The sequence below is a fragment of the Antedon mediterranea genome, chromosome 9 (genome assembly GCF_964355755.1).
Source record: "Antedon mediterranea chromosome 9, ecAntMedi1.1, whole genome shotgun sequence".
In the NCBI taxonomy this organism is placed as follows: Eukaryota; Metazoa; Echinodermata; class Crinoidea; order Comatulida; family Antedonidae; genus Antedon; species Antedon mediterranea.
This window is the reverse complement of record NC_092678.1, coordinates 12,027,648-12,045,538: the sequence shown is the minus strand read 5'-3', so window position 1 is coordinate 12,045,538 and position 17,891 is coordinate 12,027,648. Positions and strand designations below refer to the sequence as shown.

Sequence of the window (17,891 nt, the reverse complement as noted above, 5' to 3'; positions counted from 1 at the left end):
ACCTTTCCTCAACTTCTTGTACCTTCAAGAAAGGTATAGGTGATTGGACCATTTGGATCTGAATGCTGCTGTTGAGGTGGAGTATATGGACAATCCATATCCACCTCATCATGTTCTACAGGTTCATTGAAATCACAAGTTATCTGCAAAATCTGCTGGCGATGAAGGTGACCAGTAATTCATTCCTATATATGGAAAAGAATTATTTTATTAATTGAAAAGTAAAATAATGCACTAAACAGGTATTTTTGCCAGAAATTTGCAGCACAAAAGTATACTAATGAAACATGTAAACAATCCGAATTATTATTATTACAAATCTGAAATATGCAAATCAATTATTTTAGGTAATTATTATTATAACAATTAATGTACGGTACTAGACAAAATGGTGTAAATGTCATTCCACAAAAAAAATACGGAACTAACAAGTAAACACTGAACAAAATACTATGTTGATGTTCGAAAACACCATTCACTGATTATGATGTAATGCAATTTTACCGTACCTTTAGCAAACGGAAGTTAGGATACGGTACGGTATCTTTAGCCACACGGCGAAAATTTAAACTGTTCTGATTGGATTAATTCTTTGCAGTTGGAAGCAGCTCTCAATTCTGAATAAAATGACACCATAATCATCAATATCGGTCAATGAGAAGCAGAGAATTTGTGATATTCTGTAAACTTGCTCTATTTTTGCAATGGCCTGGTTTCTAGGGTCCAAATATCTTGTTTTTTTCGTACGGTAAACAAAAAGGATTGTGAACTTTATTTTCGCATGAATATTAGTCGAGTAGTACATACATAAATACTTTACCAAAATTGGCCCCGCCCGACTTATAGTTTCGAAGTGGTTGCCATGGAAATGGAATAAAACAATATAATTAACATTGATTTGTAATAACAAACAATTATTAAGAATCTAAGCTTTAACAACCCTTGTTACACATCTAGTACAGAACATGTGTTGTTGATTTGGTGACTTTATCTATTTATCTTTATTATCTATAGTAAACAAAGTAGTAAACAAATTAAAACTACAATAACTTGAAAACAAAACATAGAAGTAACTTTATTTACAAGATGTCAGTGATGGTATTACTGTAGGTCATGTATACGTCACCATTTTTTGGTGTTACGTCTGTACCAACATGCATTGTTGTTACAACATTTTGTTGTTCAATTTCAAATGCTCTCCTAATCTCTACATTATACTCAAAAAGTTCTTTGATCCGTTTTTACATTTCTCATCAAGTTCATTTAGCTGGGATGTCAAGATCTCGTTTGATTTTAATGCACATTAAGTTGTGTAAGTAAGTCTTGGTGCTTACTTTTACAAGTTGCGTGAAGCTCTTGACATTCATCAGACAGATTCTTTCTTGCTGTACGATTCACGCCTATGCTGTAGTTTTTGGATGTGTGATAAAGTTTTCTGTTTTATTTCTTCATTTTCCTGGGCTAATCTTCGATTTTCTTCATGAAGAACATTCATTTCAAATGGAATTTGTTCTACTGCTTTTTTCGGTCCAGTCACTGCCGGAATGACATAACTCTGAGCATCCCACTCTTTAAATAAATGTGGCTGGTGATGTAGTCTAGTAGGAAGGAGGGGTTACCGTGCACCCCCATGATGTATTTTTTTAATGTACATTTTTGTAATCCTGAATATATGTAATTAACATTTTTTGATGTTCCCAAGACGAAATATTGTCCCATGGGGTTTTTTTGGGGCCATTTTGGTGGCCATCTTTGATTTATCAAAATCATAAAAATAGACGATACTTGACAAAGACTGATCATAGAGGTCTGATTTTGGTCTTAAATTGTTCAGAATATGCACATTTCTATGTACTATAATGAAAAGTTTTTGTTCAAAATGGCCGTAAATGCCACTTGACCTTTGACCTTGTTTTTACATAAGGGTCATATCTTGGTAACCCCTGGTCATAAAGATTTTATTTTTGTCTTAAATTGTTCAGAATATCTATATTTATATTCGCTTTAATGGAACATATTTTTGAAATTTGACGGGAAATATCATTTTTGACCTTTGACATTATTGCATAACGATTTTCGCAATAATTTAGGTTATTTTTGTATTCGACCTATATCTTGACAATGAGTGATCATAGAGGTTTGATTTTGGTCTTATATTGTTCAGAATATGCACTTTCCTATGTACTATAATAAAACATTTTCATACAAAATGACCGGAAATACGACTTTTGACCTTTGACCTCGTTTTTACATAAGGGTCATATCTCGGTAACCAATGGTCATAACAATTTTTTTTTTGTTTTAAATTTTTCGAAGTATCCATATTTATATTAGCTTTAATGAAACATATTTTTGAAATTTGATGGAAAATATCACTTTTGACCTTTGACATTATTTCCACCCGAGGGTCATATCTCGGTAACCCCTGGTCATAAAAACTTTATTTTTGTCATAAATTGTTCAGAATATCCATATTTATATAACATTTAATGAAATACAACTTTTGACCTTATTTTCACTTGAGGGCCATATCTCGGTAACAAATTTTTTTTGTCTAAGATTGTTCAAAACATACATATTTCTATCCACTCTAATGAATAATGGTAATGTTCTTTGTAGAGGGATGTTCTCTTTGCTAAAAACTGTTTTGAATGAGGACATAATCGTTTTGACCAGTCCTCGGCATCAGGTATAAGGCCAGGTTGTAGAAGTCTGAGCCACTCAACGTATGTTATCAGGTATAAGGCCAGGTTGTAGAAGTCTGAGCCACTCAACGTATGTTATCAGGTATAAGGCCAGGTTGTAGAAGTCTGAGCCACTCAACGTATGTCTTCCAGTTGGAACCTGCCTCCTTCCTCCAATTCAATAACTGAAAAATATGTTTGTTCAGCAGTTGGTGGGAGAAAGGTATGAGAGAAGAGTCATTGTCCTTGAGCTTCTTAAACAATTCTTTATCTAGCAATCCGTCCATTCTAGAATGTCACTGGAAGAATAGAAATAATACATCAGATAGAATGAAGAAAAAAATAGCCATTTTTAATAGATATTTTTTACATAAAAAGGTAATAAATTTCATTCAACTCATAAAAAACAAAAAACATATTAGAAATAACAAAATATTGTAGAATTTATGTTACAAACAATAAAATAAATTATGTTGTTTAGAGCATTTTAATACTTCATTATGATCACTTTTGACATGTAACATGGGCATTTGGTTGCTTCAGGTAGAAACCATTATTGAGGCACATCAATTTTTAACATTTTGTCCCAAAAGCATCACATTTTGTCCCAGTATAGATCAAAATATTTTTTCTTGGGCCACATTGTATAATATTTAAGTGTGTTGTGACTATCTTCTGAAACCTGTGCACTAAATTGTAGTCATGATTTAGATCATCACTAATATTACGACACAGCTTTCCGTTACTGGTTTGCAGCGTACATTACACTATGTTACAATTGGGTGGACAGTTGCCGAGTCATGCGAATAGTAGGCACTCTGTACCTCACGCTGATAGCTGCATTTGAAATTCTCAGTCGAACAAACCTAAAACTTCATCCTCATTTAACTTTCCCCTCAGCTCGCATTCCTTTATTGAACAAGTGCTCAGCAAATGGAGTCGGTTCCTTCTTCAGATGGGGGATGCTTTGTTAACAAAAGGTCCAGTGATGTTGTGATGCAATGGGATTTCCTTCTGGGCAAAGATTTGCGTGCATAATGCAGAGCCTGTTGTTTCGCTGCATTGGTCCTAACGTTCCAGATCATGTCCACTTGGAAGAAGGTTGTTTTTCATTATAGCAATCAAATGCAGATTTTCCCTCCTTGTTTTTACTGCAAATGTCCATACCTTCCTGTATGAAGAACACAAAAGTATTCCTGTGCACATAAAATGCATAGCAGTGTCTCCATTTTTGTTTTCATGATTTAAGTCATCATGTTTGGCTAATGCTATGCAGCATGCAGTATGACCGAAGCTAGCAGCTACCAAGAGTGGTGTATTTCCTTTTTTAGTGAAATAAGGAGGCAAAGAGTGTTTGCTCGTAGAGGCTACCTCCTCTCATAGTGTTTATGTGTGTGTCATATTTTTGCTAGAAAGTGTTAAGTGTTGGGCTTGAAACAATGTGAAAGGGTAATGAGTTCCATGTGTTAATAATAGGTAAATCAAAGAAAGACTATAGGCTCTACTAAAGGTATTAAACCAAGGTTTACACAACTTAAAAGGATGACCTCGTGTAAAATGGCCAACAGAATTTTGGAAAGTAAAGAGTCGGAAAAACAAACATGACCATGAACAATCATGTCACCTCTACTATGTCTATCTTCGAGTGACCCAACCTAGGAAGTCGTTCCTGTGCAGAAAGATTTTGGAGTTCTGGCACTAACTTAGTTGCACGATTTTGAACCTTCTCAAATTTAATAATGTCCTTCTTTAGATTAGGTGACCATGATTGAACAGGAAACTCCAAAATAGGACAAACTAAAGTTTTGTATAAGGCAACATTTTGGAATCCATAAAAGTAAAGGCAGGCATTTTCCGTTTTGGGGGAGATACAGATCTGAACCGCCTTTCATTTTCCCGGATGATCCTTGGTTCGGCACTTCTTGGCCTCGCCTGTTCTGATGATATCTTTGTATTCAAGACCATGTACCCTGATGGAATTATTTTGCTATTTTCGAAAGGGAAGTCATGATCAAGGTAGTCTGGTTGATCATCCACTGGGTAATACCGTGAAATCTGGTGATATCTACTCACAGCAAGGGTTTTACCTTGTTTTTGTCATCGCACGAGAACCGCAAACATTCATAGTCAAAAAAGGCACAGATAACATAGAACATTACAAGCGACAAAAATGATGGTCCGGATTCTTGCTCTTAGTTGCGTTTTACAAGCCCTTTATAATTTACACTGTTCCGAAATTTAGATTTTGGCAGCATCATCAAATGGTGCACCATAGTTTTACTAATGCCTGCCTCCTTCAAATCCGGAACTGTTCGGAGCAAATGGTTTTTGACATCATCAAGTCTCACGCCTGAGCTCATCCCTACCTTGGTCCTTCTCCTCTCCTGCGCAGCAAACCTGTGTACCTGGAGACAATTCCTGGCTTCGTCGCCAATAGTCGGAAATTGCCGATGTTTTGCTGGCCGTCCAGTTTTTCGCCTACTTTTTTAATACTTGGGGTTCCTTCGGTTCCAACTCTTGCAACAAATCGTGGAGTTCACGTTTGTCGCCTTCGTAAATCAAATTTAAATGATCGGAATTTGTAGCCATTATCGATTAGTATTAACAAAAAATAGAACAAGAGATGTTTTAAGTTTTTCGCGGAGAGCAAATGCGTTTTACGTATGCACACACAAATTTTCTGCAACTGAGAGTGGATTCTGTGTATTGTGTACGATAGTTTATACAATGCATTGTACTTATATACTATATCGTTCTTAAAATAATTGTAACTACTGTAATAATAAAAGATGCTTCCCTTCAAACTGTTTTGTTTTTTCTTTTGTCAAGAGTTCACAAAAATATACAACTCTGTTTGTTTTTGTATAAAATAACGTGATATTTAAATTATATATATCCAGTTGTTTTACGGATTTACCCTATTAATATTATTATAAGTTTTATTCAATAAAAAAATAATGTACGGTACGGGGGTGGTAACCGGCTCAAGATGCTTAAAAATAAATATATAATTTGTTCTTCCGTAAAAAAATAAATTACCGTAATACCTGGCCAGCAAAGCGTTACAAACGTCGAGTTAAACACTATATTCTCCAGTATCGGCAATACTTCCGCGATATTGTAAGGCTTCGCGAGTCTTGCGATATTAATTAATATTCATGAGTTCCGCGAGAAAATCAGGCTTGAGTGATTTTGCCTCATTACCGCAAGAGACTTCACTTTCATGGTTGAGTAAGTAATGGGGTATATAATCGCGGAACTCGCGGAAAATTAGTTTTTGTGTGAAACAAATTCAGCAGTTCTTTTTATGTGTGACTCAACAAAATCATTTTCAGTAAATTTATTAAAAAACACATTATTAAAAAATATAAAGACATGTATGACCACCGGAAAGTTGTGAGTTATATTACATAAACATTTTAATAAAGTTTTGTTTACTGTTTATTGGAATAATTGCACGTACTCGTAATACAAAACATATTACATAACAAGCATGCTCACTTGAACAACTAGATAAAAAATTAAAGTTATTGCATTAATTTTACATGTGCATTGTTTTTCTGAACTTAATGAATCACCATCATGCATTTACGGGTTAAATTGTATTGCTTTATGGACTGGATGAATTGAGATTAGTTTAAACACAATATTACCATGGTTGATGATGGAAATGACCATCAATATTTGGCATTTGTGGAGATGGCCATTTAGTGGATGTGGATAGAAAATGTCCATGTTGTTGAGTTGCTGGCCAATGTCCACCTTGGGAACCAACCAAAGACGATTGGTTAAACTGATGATTGGATGTAGCTGGCCAATGTCCACCTTGGAAACTGATGGTAGGTTGTTGGTAAAATTGATTTTGTGGTGGTGCTGGTTGTTGGGGGAATGTTCTAGGCGGATGCTGAAATGTTTGAGGGCGAAGCATCGTTCCCAAAGCTTGAATCACCATCATGCATTCTGGTCAATCTACGTTCTTCTCGCTCTTCAGCTCGCCTCCTTTCATTGGCTGCTCTTTCTTGCCACTCATAAAAGTCTTTATTTGACTGGGCAAGTGCTTCTGTCAACTCGGTAAACAAGGCTGTTCTTCATCTTTTTTCTGCCTGTGAATTAAAAGGTAGAAAAATTCTATCTTAAATAAATTTAAGATAATTTTCAAGATAAGCCAATATCTGTCTTATACAACGTCACCCTAGGATTGACAGAAGTCTGCAGGCCCACATGTATTGGTTTAGTCGCTGGCCTATTGCCAAACACATCATTAAGAACCTCAAAGTACTGCCATTCGACCGACTTGTTCTGCTCATCCTTCTCTTCGACATAATGCCTCTTTAAATGCTTACATTTATTTTTAATTTATTTTCAAGTTCGTCCATTTTGGCTTTATTCTTCACGTAAATATTGCTGCTTCTTTTATTTTCGCATTTCCCCAAATGCTGATCAAAGCATATGTGGCTTCTTCCACCCAAACCATTTTAAATAGAAAAATATTTATGCTAAAACCAAAACCAATCAAATATAGATTTATAGAAAAAGCTAACCCATGTGACTGTGAGCTCGAGCAGAGGATTGTGAGTTAGCTTCACGACCCACGGCCGGATGTTTACATCGATTGCAGATTTATTATATGCCCGTAGGCTGAATTTACCTCTAAATTTGGTGGACTTTTTTCTTCGTTTGTTAAATAGCTAGAGGAAAAATTTTATTACTGCATGCGACTTCACAGCCGGAATTACTGGTAAATTTCAATTTTCGGGCCCTCTGTTTTCTATTTTGTAAACATTGTTATAATTTTACAATATAAATATTATCACAAAAGTTTTGTTACTTGTATTTCTTGCACTCATTATTCTGTGGCAATGAACCTTCCTCAGGAAATGCTTTAAGTGCATTTTTAAGTACATCTATGGCAATGAACCTGGTTTACTTACCATATAAATCATCCCTCGAGAAGTTCCTGTAGTTGATGATGTGTTTTCGCCATCTTGAGAGTAGAGACTCTGATTTTATGATTAATAAAGAGAAAATGAGATTGGTCTGTTAAAACCTTTATTACAAGATGTGTAAATAAAAGATTTATAGCACTGGAAAAACTACCATCAATAGAACATGGAGGTATAATACTATGGAACGCCTCCTCTGCCTTCAGTTTACATTTATCATTTATCGTCATGCAGTACACACCAATCGTCATGCAGTACACACCAATCGTCATGCAGTACACACCAATCGTCATGCAGTACACACCAATCGTCATGCAGTACACACCAATCGTCATGCAGTACACACCAATCGTCATGCAGTACACACCAATCGTCATGCAGTACACACCAATCGTCATGCAGTACACGCCAATGGTCATCCAGTACACGCCTAGTTCTCCAAGCATGGACAGATTGTATCATAATGGTACAAGGAGCTCGACATCATCAATTCCATGCAATCATAAAACTTTTTAAATGTTTGATAATAAAAGACAATGTATCATTACATGTACAAGCCCCTTAGATAAATTTCCAGTCATAGGGCCCGTTTATGAACAGCAAGTATCTGGATAACTTGTCATCTTTTGGGGTCATTAATCATGCCTTAACGACCCTTAATGGCTTTTTTGAGTACTACCACCTGGGTTATCCAGACCAACCTCAGCCTGGCAAATTTGGAGGGTTGGCTTGTCCTCAGGGGAGTTGAAGGCGACCTTGCTGGATTAAACAATGTATTTTATGAGATAATCATGCAAATCAGGCTGAAAGTAAGGCCATGAGTAGCCGGATAACTAGAAGTCTGTAAACAGTAGGGAGAAGATACTTTAAATGTTCATAAACACAACCATACCCTGATGAGGAGAGCCTCACTTGGGTGCAATAAAAGCTCTTAATCACCAATTCTGATGATTTATAATAATAATAATAATAAACAGTATTTATATAGCGCCTAATGGATCACTGACCCCTCTAGGTGCTTTACATAGGACCTTAACTATTGGTAATAAACTATCCCCCGCCGGACACCATTCCAGTATTTCTTAGTTGAGGTTTCGGGGATGGAGACAATCAATAATGTGAAAAAAAAAAAAAATGTAACTAAGCTTAACTATACTTAACTAAGGTAAAACTATCCCCCGCCGGACACCATCCCGGTATTTCTGAGTCAAGGTTTCGGGGCCAGAATTAAAAATAGAGAGTAAATGAAGCATGCACAACTTAAGCTAGGGTTAAACTATCCCGGTATTTCTGAGTCAAGGTTTTATGACCCCTTAATCACTGATGACCAGTGGTTCAAGGCCACCTAGACACTATACTACTTTAATTTGTAAAGTGTATAGCAGTCCCAATGAAACAGATTTGTGGTACAAGGGCCCTGCTGTGTTTGTGTAAACAATTCACAACAGGATACCTCATTACAATTTTGACAGGTTAAAAGACCTTGGTACAAAAATTTGTACATATGTCATGTGGAATTTGATTTATGTATCATTAAGAGAATGTACAGTACCTGCTCTTCATACCCGCATAGCCAAAGTGGTACATTTTTTTAGCAAAGTGGTTGATTATTGTGTGGAAACCTTCTACTCCAAATGTCTGACCAAGTGGGGACATTTTCACAACATCTTTCCTGAGGTACCTCCTGCCCAAAACATCTGCTCACAACATTCTGTGCCTTTAAAGCCCCTTTTCCACAGAGCTGTGTGCCAGGAATGTTGCAAGAATATACCATTTACCATGCCGGTATGGTTTTCTATGAGAACTTGTCTTGGCATCATGCGGCATCGACATGACCTGCTTTAGACCTAGTAATATTACTAGGGATATTCCCCGCAATGCGAGACAGGCATTCTGTGATAACGGCATTCTGTGAGAACATAACGCTGTTAAGTGTATCACTTTAGCACTGATTCAATTTAATTAACAATAATAATGTCGAACTGGAGGGATAATGAGATAAGAGAGCTGCTTAAAATAAGGGGACAAGAAGAAATTTGTAGCATATAATCTATAGGCCATATCTCTTTCTTGGTGCCTGATCCTTTGTCGCCTTGTAAATTGTACAGCCTGATTTCTCCTTCTACTGTGTTTTACAAATTGCCGATTGTAAACTTATTTTGTTATAGTTTATAAAGTATACACGAGGCGTAGTTGCTAATATGATTTTTCGATGTTCAATATACAAGTGAAAGTATCTTAACTAAAAGTATTCTAATCTACTGGTATAAAATGATAGTAATAATAATAATATTCATTGTGGTTATACACAGGATAATGTGGTTATCACACAGGGTGCTAATTGCATACCTGTGCTATGAGATTTGGGACCTGTCTAAAGATGGATAAGCAAGCCTGCGAGCTACAGCGATTATATAATTGCTTTTGCTTATCCTTGCCTCCTTAGATTTCCACCTGTCTCGTTTTTGTTACCTTGTTTTAAATGTATTTCGATTTTTAAGGCTAAATAAAGAATGAATGAATGAATGAATGAGTACAGATGATACTTAGAAATATCACAAGTGTTTACACCAATGACAGCTATTTAATTGCTGTGCCTGTATAATATATGCACAATATACTATTACGGAAGACAATAATCTGTAACTTAAGATTCGCCGCTAGACAAAATTAATAACAATAGAAAACACCCTCAATAATTATTTTGTCAGACATTTTATTGGCCGAATATGCCAGACTCCTTTTTTTTTTCTCACAGAAAGCCAGTATATATTTCCGTAACGATACCGGCACGTCTGTGAGAAAGGGGCGAAAAAAACGAATTGTTATTACAGAACTCTATCCATACGAAACAGGTCTCTTTCTATTTGGGACCAATACTACCACTATCAGTTGCAATATTAGATCCTACAGTACATCGATTCTCATTTAGCCAGTGCCAATTCGCCATATCCTTTACTTAAAACAACAGACCAATATAAGTGGTTGATAATGCTCCGTCGCCATTTTGAAATCAACTTGAACCCTTTCTTTTTCTCCAGAACCGCTAGTTTCTTTTTCAAACTCTAAATAAATTCATTAAGTTAGTAGTATATGGAGTACACTCTGTTGCCGACAGCCTTTAAAACCTGATACCTGAATATCTTTTGTAGAGCAAAGCACTTTTTGCAACGAACATATTACTGTATGTTTGTTTTTGTTGAAACTAGAATAAAGTAATCATTTTTTCAAAACGGGTATTTGTATACCTTTAGCCACATGCCAGATATCAAAGTAGTGGATTACTTCTTTATACTTTTCCCTCAGCCATTTTTTAATCCGAGTGCCAATCTGTATGGTGATAATGGAACCAACTGTAACTTTGGCTGATTTCAGAATGTTTAAGCACCTCTTTAATCCCTCCAACTCCATATGGTAGCTTCCACCTACTTCATTAACTCAAAAAATTATGAGAAAAATTTGTTGATAGCATTTTTTTCACTGAATAATATATATTTGTACAACAACCATTAGAAAGTAAGACATATTACCTGCACAAGTTCCATTTGTTAAGATTTTGTTCTTCTTGACGTCCAACAATGTACTGTATCTGTTATCACCTATTATCACGAGAAGCAGCAAGTAATTTTTCTTGTGCATTTTCCACACATTCGTTATAGCGGGGAATAAGGTACAGACGTTGATGCCTGAAATAAGTATGCCTTTCATACGTCTTTACACCCCAGAAACAAAAAACTTTTAGCACTTTACTTGAATGGCTGCACTTAGCAGTATATTTCCCCCAGGAATCGAGCTGATGTACGCTTGGCTCATCCAACGATAACCTCCTCGATTTTGAATGGACGTCAGCTCTGAAAGTAGTTTTCGGGGTTGGCATGGGTTAGTTCTTTCATATTTAACTTTAATTTTTAACACCATTCTTATACAATATCACATCTCTATTTTAAACCGTTTGTCATAAACTTGAAATTGGTTTCAAATTGTTTAGAACACAAATGTTTATATTGACTTTAATGAAATAATTTCCATGTTATGCCCAGAAATGTGACCTTTGACAGTACGTATTTAACAATTAGATCCATTCGGGTCTGCTAAATCGCGGAAGAGTATAATTTTTCCCTTACTAAATTAAAGTCTTGGGGCTGTTATAGAAATTGTATGTAAATGTATTACTATTAGGCCTACCAGACAAAAAAACACCTTTTTTAAGATGACTGGCGTGTTATGGCAGCAGTTCTGGCGTCTTGCAATTGCATGTTAGTTTGATGTGATTGTTGTCTGTGAATGGGTAGTATCTATAAAGCAGGGCATTCGGTCTTGTTATACCTGGCATGGTAGTTTGATGTGAATGGGTAGTATCTATGAAGCGGGGCATTCGGTCTTGTTATACCTTGCATGATAGTTTGATTTGATTGTTGTCTGTGAATGGGTAGTATCTATGAAGCGGGGCATTCGGTCTTGTTATACCTTGCATGATAGTTTGATTTAATTGTTGTCTGTGAATGGGTAGTATCTATGAATCGGGGCATTAGGTCTTGTTATTATACCTTCATCTAAACAAAAAGCCAAACCAACCATTAAAGTGTTTCATGTTTGACACTATTGCTCTGGCTGGTAAATCTAAACATGATGCCAGTAGATGTCCTTTCACTTGTTTCTTGTCATAGCACGTTATCATTTTAATTCCTGCAATTGAATCATCAGGACACTTTTTCCATGAAACGGGCAGCTACTGTAAATCTAAACAACATTGAGTCAATTTTGATATCAATAAAAGAAAACAGTAGTATTATATATCAACTAGTAAACTAGTTTTTAATTTGAATCAATATTAAAATGCACAGAAGAACTACATTCAACTAGAATATAATAGAAAATGAATGTAAATAATTTTCTTGAGTACTTTAGTTTACAATTGTACTTCCAAATAAAAAAAGTAATTTCCTCTAATCTGGATGGGTTTTTAATAGAGGTACATAATTTCTTTATACATAATATCTTTAGGAGTATATTCTTAATAAAACTACGATCATAAACACATACAAAACAAATGCTGTACCAAAGCGGCATAAATTAAACTATATGAAAATTAAAATTATAACTCAGAACACTATGATCGATTTACTTTAAATTAAGTACTGTAGTTTATAGACTTAAGCTTAAAAATCACAATTTAGACAACGAAAAGATTAAAAAATGTTTTGCATAATTAATCAGTGTGTTTTCCCTATTGCAGTATAATTGAAAATGTTTTGCATAATTAATCAGGGTGTTTTCCCTATTGCAGTATAAACTATAATTGAAAATGTTTTAAAACTCATGCCTGGGCTAATCCTTTCTTAAAAAAAGTAAATTGTAAAAATAAAGTTACATTTTGGACCAATAACATTTATTTATGATGACTTTTTTTTTGTTTCCTTCAAGAAAACATTTAATATAATAAACCATCCGTAACCTGCACTTTAAAGATCAATCCATGCATTTGCCTATTTTGCATTGCTTATGATCCTTCGAATTTCTAATAAAAGGCCACTGATTGTACCAAATGTTTTTATAAGTTTTCTAACACTTATTGTTCCAGGTTCTCCAGATGGCATGTGTATTCCTAGTACCATGCATGTCCCGTTTTGTTATTGCATTAACTTGGTTATGTACATATAGAGACTGTTAAATGTACAAATTTGACTTAGAAAAACTGGAGTTGATATCGGTGTATCACAAATATAATAATTTTTTCAAGGATTTCGTTTGGCAACACATTTGTCTGCTTGATGTTCGCATGGGAAATGTGAATTTTGATCTAGACGAAGGACATTTATCTTGCTTGTATTTTCGGCTGGTGTATGCAAGGTTTCCTGTGTATTCGGTTGGAATACTATAACTTGATGACATAGTATCAGTGTTATTTTGGAATTTGTTTGGGGAGTTCATTTCTTCTGCATTGTCATTACTGTTAATACTACTAGAGACGCATACATAATGTTCCCCATGATTCTCTGCATAATGTCCTAATGTTATTGTTGAAATTGAAATACTATTAAGTGGTCGAATTACTGTGGCTGCCTCAGTTCCAATCGATGAAAATACAATTATTACTATACTGCATATTTCAGCAACAGCTTGTAATATCAGGTGGCACCAAAGTGCCATTTCTTGCCATGGACAATAAATACTCAGACCATGGCATACCAGCAAAAAGTGGCATGCCATCTACGTTGTTGATATTGGTAGTAAGGTGTGCAATTATTGAAATTGGATCTGTTCAGCTGTACTAATAATTCCAATGTTGTTTAAGGCAAATCTGACCAATTCAAACTGCCAATTTCCATATAGATAGCCCATCTTCTGAAAAATCAGTTGCAACGGAATATAAAGCTTTCTTCTTAATTATTTGCGCTTGCTTAGTTGTTGGTTGCTTGGTTCTTTTGTTGCAAATTCCTCGACAGACTTATCATCATAATAATATTATGATTATAATACAGTTACCGGCTGATTTAAAATATCAAACGAATGAACAATTTGGACCGAAGGTCTAACTTCTCTCTTCTTCTTTATTGTATCAAACAAAAAAACAATTTAATACAAAAGGTAGCCAAGGTATAGCCGAAGCTAATCAAGCTTGGTACCTTTTATCTTAACTAACTTAAGCTACAAAATTAACAAATAAATAACAGAACTGTCTGTCTTAAGTATGCAACAAAAAGGAGTCTCATACAACATGTACCGAATGCAAAATCAAGTTTATTCTTCTCTGATCAATTTCTTATAAAACCTGAACAAACACACATCTCTTCTGTCTAGATTGATATCGATTGTTACACCTTCACAGTTATGGTTATTTCGAAAAATGGCACTAGACTTAAGAATGAAGAAATCCGTATTAGGCATTGAAATATCAATAGAATTATTTACTGAGTAATTTGAATAATTCATCAAACTTTCCTACTCAGAACTTCCACCATCCTAAAGAAAAAAAAATACATATAAGTTTAAATACTGCACAGTCTTCCTTAAATTAACAGCAAACGGAAGTAGTGATGTGGGTATGCTTTTATTTTGTTTTTCTTTTTTCAAAATGTTTTGTTTTTAGTTTCAAGGTCAGTATTTTTCATGGTTTTCACAAGCGCCTTGAGCACTTTGTGGATATGTGCACTTTATAAATCTTATTATCCTATCTCTTCCTTCTACTTTGCATGTAAATCCATTTTTCTAAATATGTATAAAAGTAAAAATCGCAGTCGGGTTCAATTCCTTATTTCCAAGAGATTAGAGCTAGGTAGAACATGGGTAAAAAAGTCATTTATTTAATTTTAGTTTAAATAAAGGTAACAGTAAGTTTTATTTGTAAATTAGGTCATAACAATTATATTTACACAAAAAAATTTTTAATTAGCGCTAATTATATATTCAAAATGGCCGCCAACGTATCAAATTACAGTAAATCTTTAAAACACCATATCTTAAAATTGGCTGAATGGAATTCAATCAAACTTTGTAATTACATCTATTACATCATAATACACTGCATGAACCTTTAAAACCTAAAATATTTTATGACAGATTGATAATATTAATCATATGCGACTTTCGATGGCTCATTATATATTCATATGAGTAAATTAAGTTATTAACAAACACAACATTATTCATTTTATACATGCAGTAGAGTACAGTTAGTGCTGTATGTATACCAAATTTCATCAAGATTGATGCAGTAATGTTTGAGTTATCATGTTTCAAAGATACCAAATTGATCAAAATATGGTTCCGCGGAAACGGAGGCGGAAAATCATATACTGTAAATATACACATTGTAATATATCATTACGCATGCAAAAGTCCATTTTTAATGTTGTTTTTTAGCAAAAACCCCCCTAATGTCCCCCTGGTGTATACACTGCTCCTTCTTCCACCCTTTTTTTATGTGTCTAAGTGATGTTCGTCTACGCTTTTGTCGATCGGATTTTTTATTTTCTGCATGCATGATTCTTTTTGAGTCGGTTTTCTCGCACGCCAACTGTGTAAAAGTTCCTGGTGTTATATTTAATAAAAGAAAAAGTTCCAAAAAGCTACTGCATCCATCATTGAAATAGCTGACAGCCATATTTACAGCATCCTTTATAATAGGGCTCTCTACAAAATATTCTTTTGAACATCTGTCCCAAATAAGTTTGTTCAAACATTCATTTACATTTTGAGTTTTCCCATGAAGGCATTTCTCTAATAGACTTTTTGAGGCCAGATCGTTGAAGATCGGTTGGATTTCTTTAACAACAGCTTTTGGAAGCCCATATCGATGTTTGTAGGATGATGGGTCCTTTTGATAGTTACACCAACTATCTTCGCCAGTCGGACAAGTATTGTGCTGGGGGTCGTTATCTGTAGATGCCATGTGTGGAAGCACAGCTTTCACTGCTTTCATCATTCCAGGAAGATTCCATTGACGCCTCTACCATTCTTTAGTTTTTTACCGTTATTATTATTAATAAACGTGCGAAGTCATGTCCAACACATTCTATTTTGTTAATAATAAAGTCTGGGCCATATGGCTTTGCAGCTACAACTTTAGCAAATGATGCTGTGTCTCCATTACCTAGATAATGTTTATAGCGAAGTTTTCTCGTCTCAACAGCTCGCTTGTATATACGGACAGCGCCTTCGGGTTCCATTGAACCGGCTGACCCCTCATGGTTCATATTGCATATATGCATTTCTTTCCACTGAAAAGGTATTCTGTAGAGTCTTTGTCCTTGCACTCCCATAGTTTGCAACTTTTGCAAATATTTGAGAGAACCTCAACATCTACGCATTTCCCAGTATCAACCAATATGGCAGTTCTTATTTCACTTGCTGCTTTTCTCATGCTCTCTCTAGCAATTTCAGTTGATGCTGCAAGAACTTTTTTCAAATATGCTGTTGTAGCAATCCTCTGTCATAGGTGGGGGTGAATTTGCCAATATACAAAGTTTTGTGAGGCATGAATGTCCTTTTCCGACTGCCCTGGCGTAAGCCACCATGCGTACATTTATCTCTTTTGTGAGCTTTCCTTGTACAGATTCATCTTTTTCAACATCTTTGGAAGTTTGAAACTGTGTACTCCAATCACACTCTGTACATTGAACGCTGATGAAATGGCAGAAACCTTGTTTAGCTTTTACATTCAGTCCGCACGAGACCGCACATTTGCATTCATGACATCTTGTGTTGCATTCAATAAAACTACATAGCAACTCAACACTAACAAATACATATCCATCCTGGCAATGTTCAAGTCCTATAGATTCATTATCTGACCCTGAACTATCTCTAGATCTCTTCAATTTCATTGCTGAAGCAGATAAATTAAGGCTAGGCCTAGTACTAGTACCTTCTTGAGCGTCACTGTCAGACTCATTCTGATCATCAGGCCTGGGCTTACTATGCTTGTTACCATGAAACTTTCTAGCTCTTTTTCTGGCTTTATTTCTTGAAGATCCCATTTCAATTCAATACTAAAGTATTCTAAAATATATAAAGACTATCTAAACACAAATTTCAGACAAATTTTGATTGTTTACTTCGATATATTTGATGGCTTTTGTTAACATGCTGTGTCTTTTTTTCTTCAAAAATACATAGGTAAATTAGTTTTTTATGGTCCAAAAGCCGTTGCTAGGAAGAATTTTTCCGTTGCTAAGGACTTTTTTAAACATAGTCATAATAAATAAGGCCTAAATAATCCAATTTTTCACATTTTTTTTCTAATTTTTTTTTTCTCCCGTAAAGAAATTATATTATATTATATTGAAATTGCTGTTCACCAAACACGTTAACTGCTGTGGTGCTGTACTGTTTTTACATTTTTTTCAAAATTGAGATTTTTGTCTTTTGTCGGTCGATTAATCAAAAGTAGCATTTTGTAGACAAGCCCTTTTCTCAAAGTAGGGCAGTGCACGTAGCTTGATGTTACATGGTTGCTTTTCAATCCCAAAATTCTGTGTTTATCACCATTCTGGTGAAAAATTCCACTTCAAAGTCTTTTAGACAAGTTTCTACTGACTTGTTATGGCACTTTTCACCCAACTTATTTCCAATTTGTGAATACTTTTTATTGTTTTACAATTGCAAATTACAAGTGGGAGTGGATGGTTGTTTGTTTTGGTTTTTTATTTTTGGTTCAGGCAACCTTTACCAAATAGATGGCAGCAAATGTTATTTGGTATCTTGCATCATTATTTAATCTTTTCTTATTTAAATTTTTTTTAAAGTTTTCCAGATTTTTATA

At 34.9% G+C, this 17,891-nt stretch overlaps 1 pseudogene; it reads right to left on the bottom strand.

Moving 5' to 3' along the window:
• Positions 1-14,569: 14,569 nt before the first annotated feature.
• LOC140058166 (uncharacterized) lies at positions 14,570-17,148 on the bottom strand (annotated as a pseudogene).
• Positions 17,149-17,891: the final 743 nt, after the last annotated feature.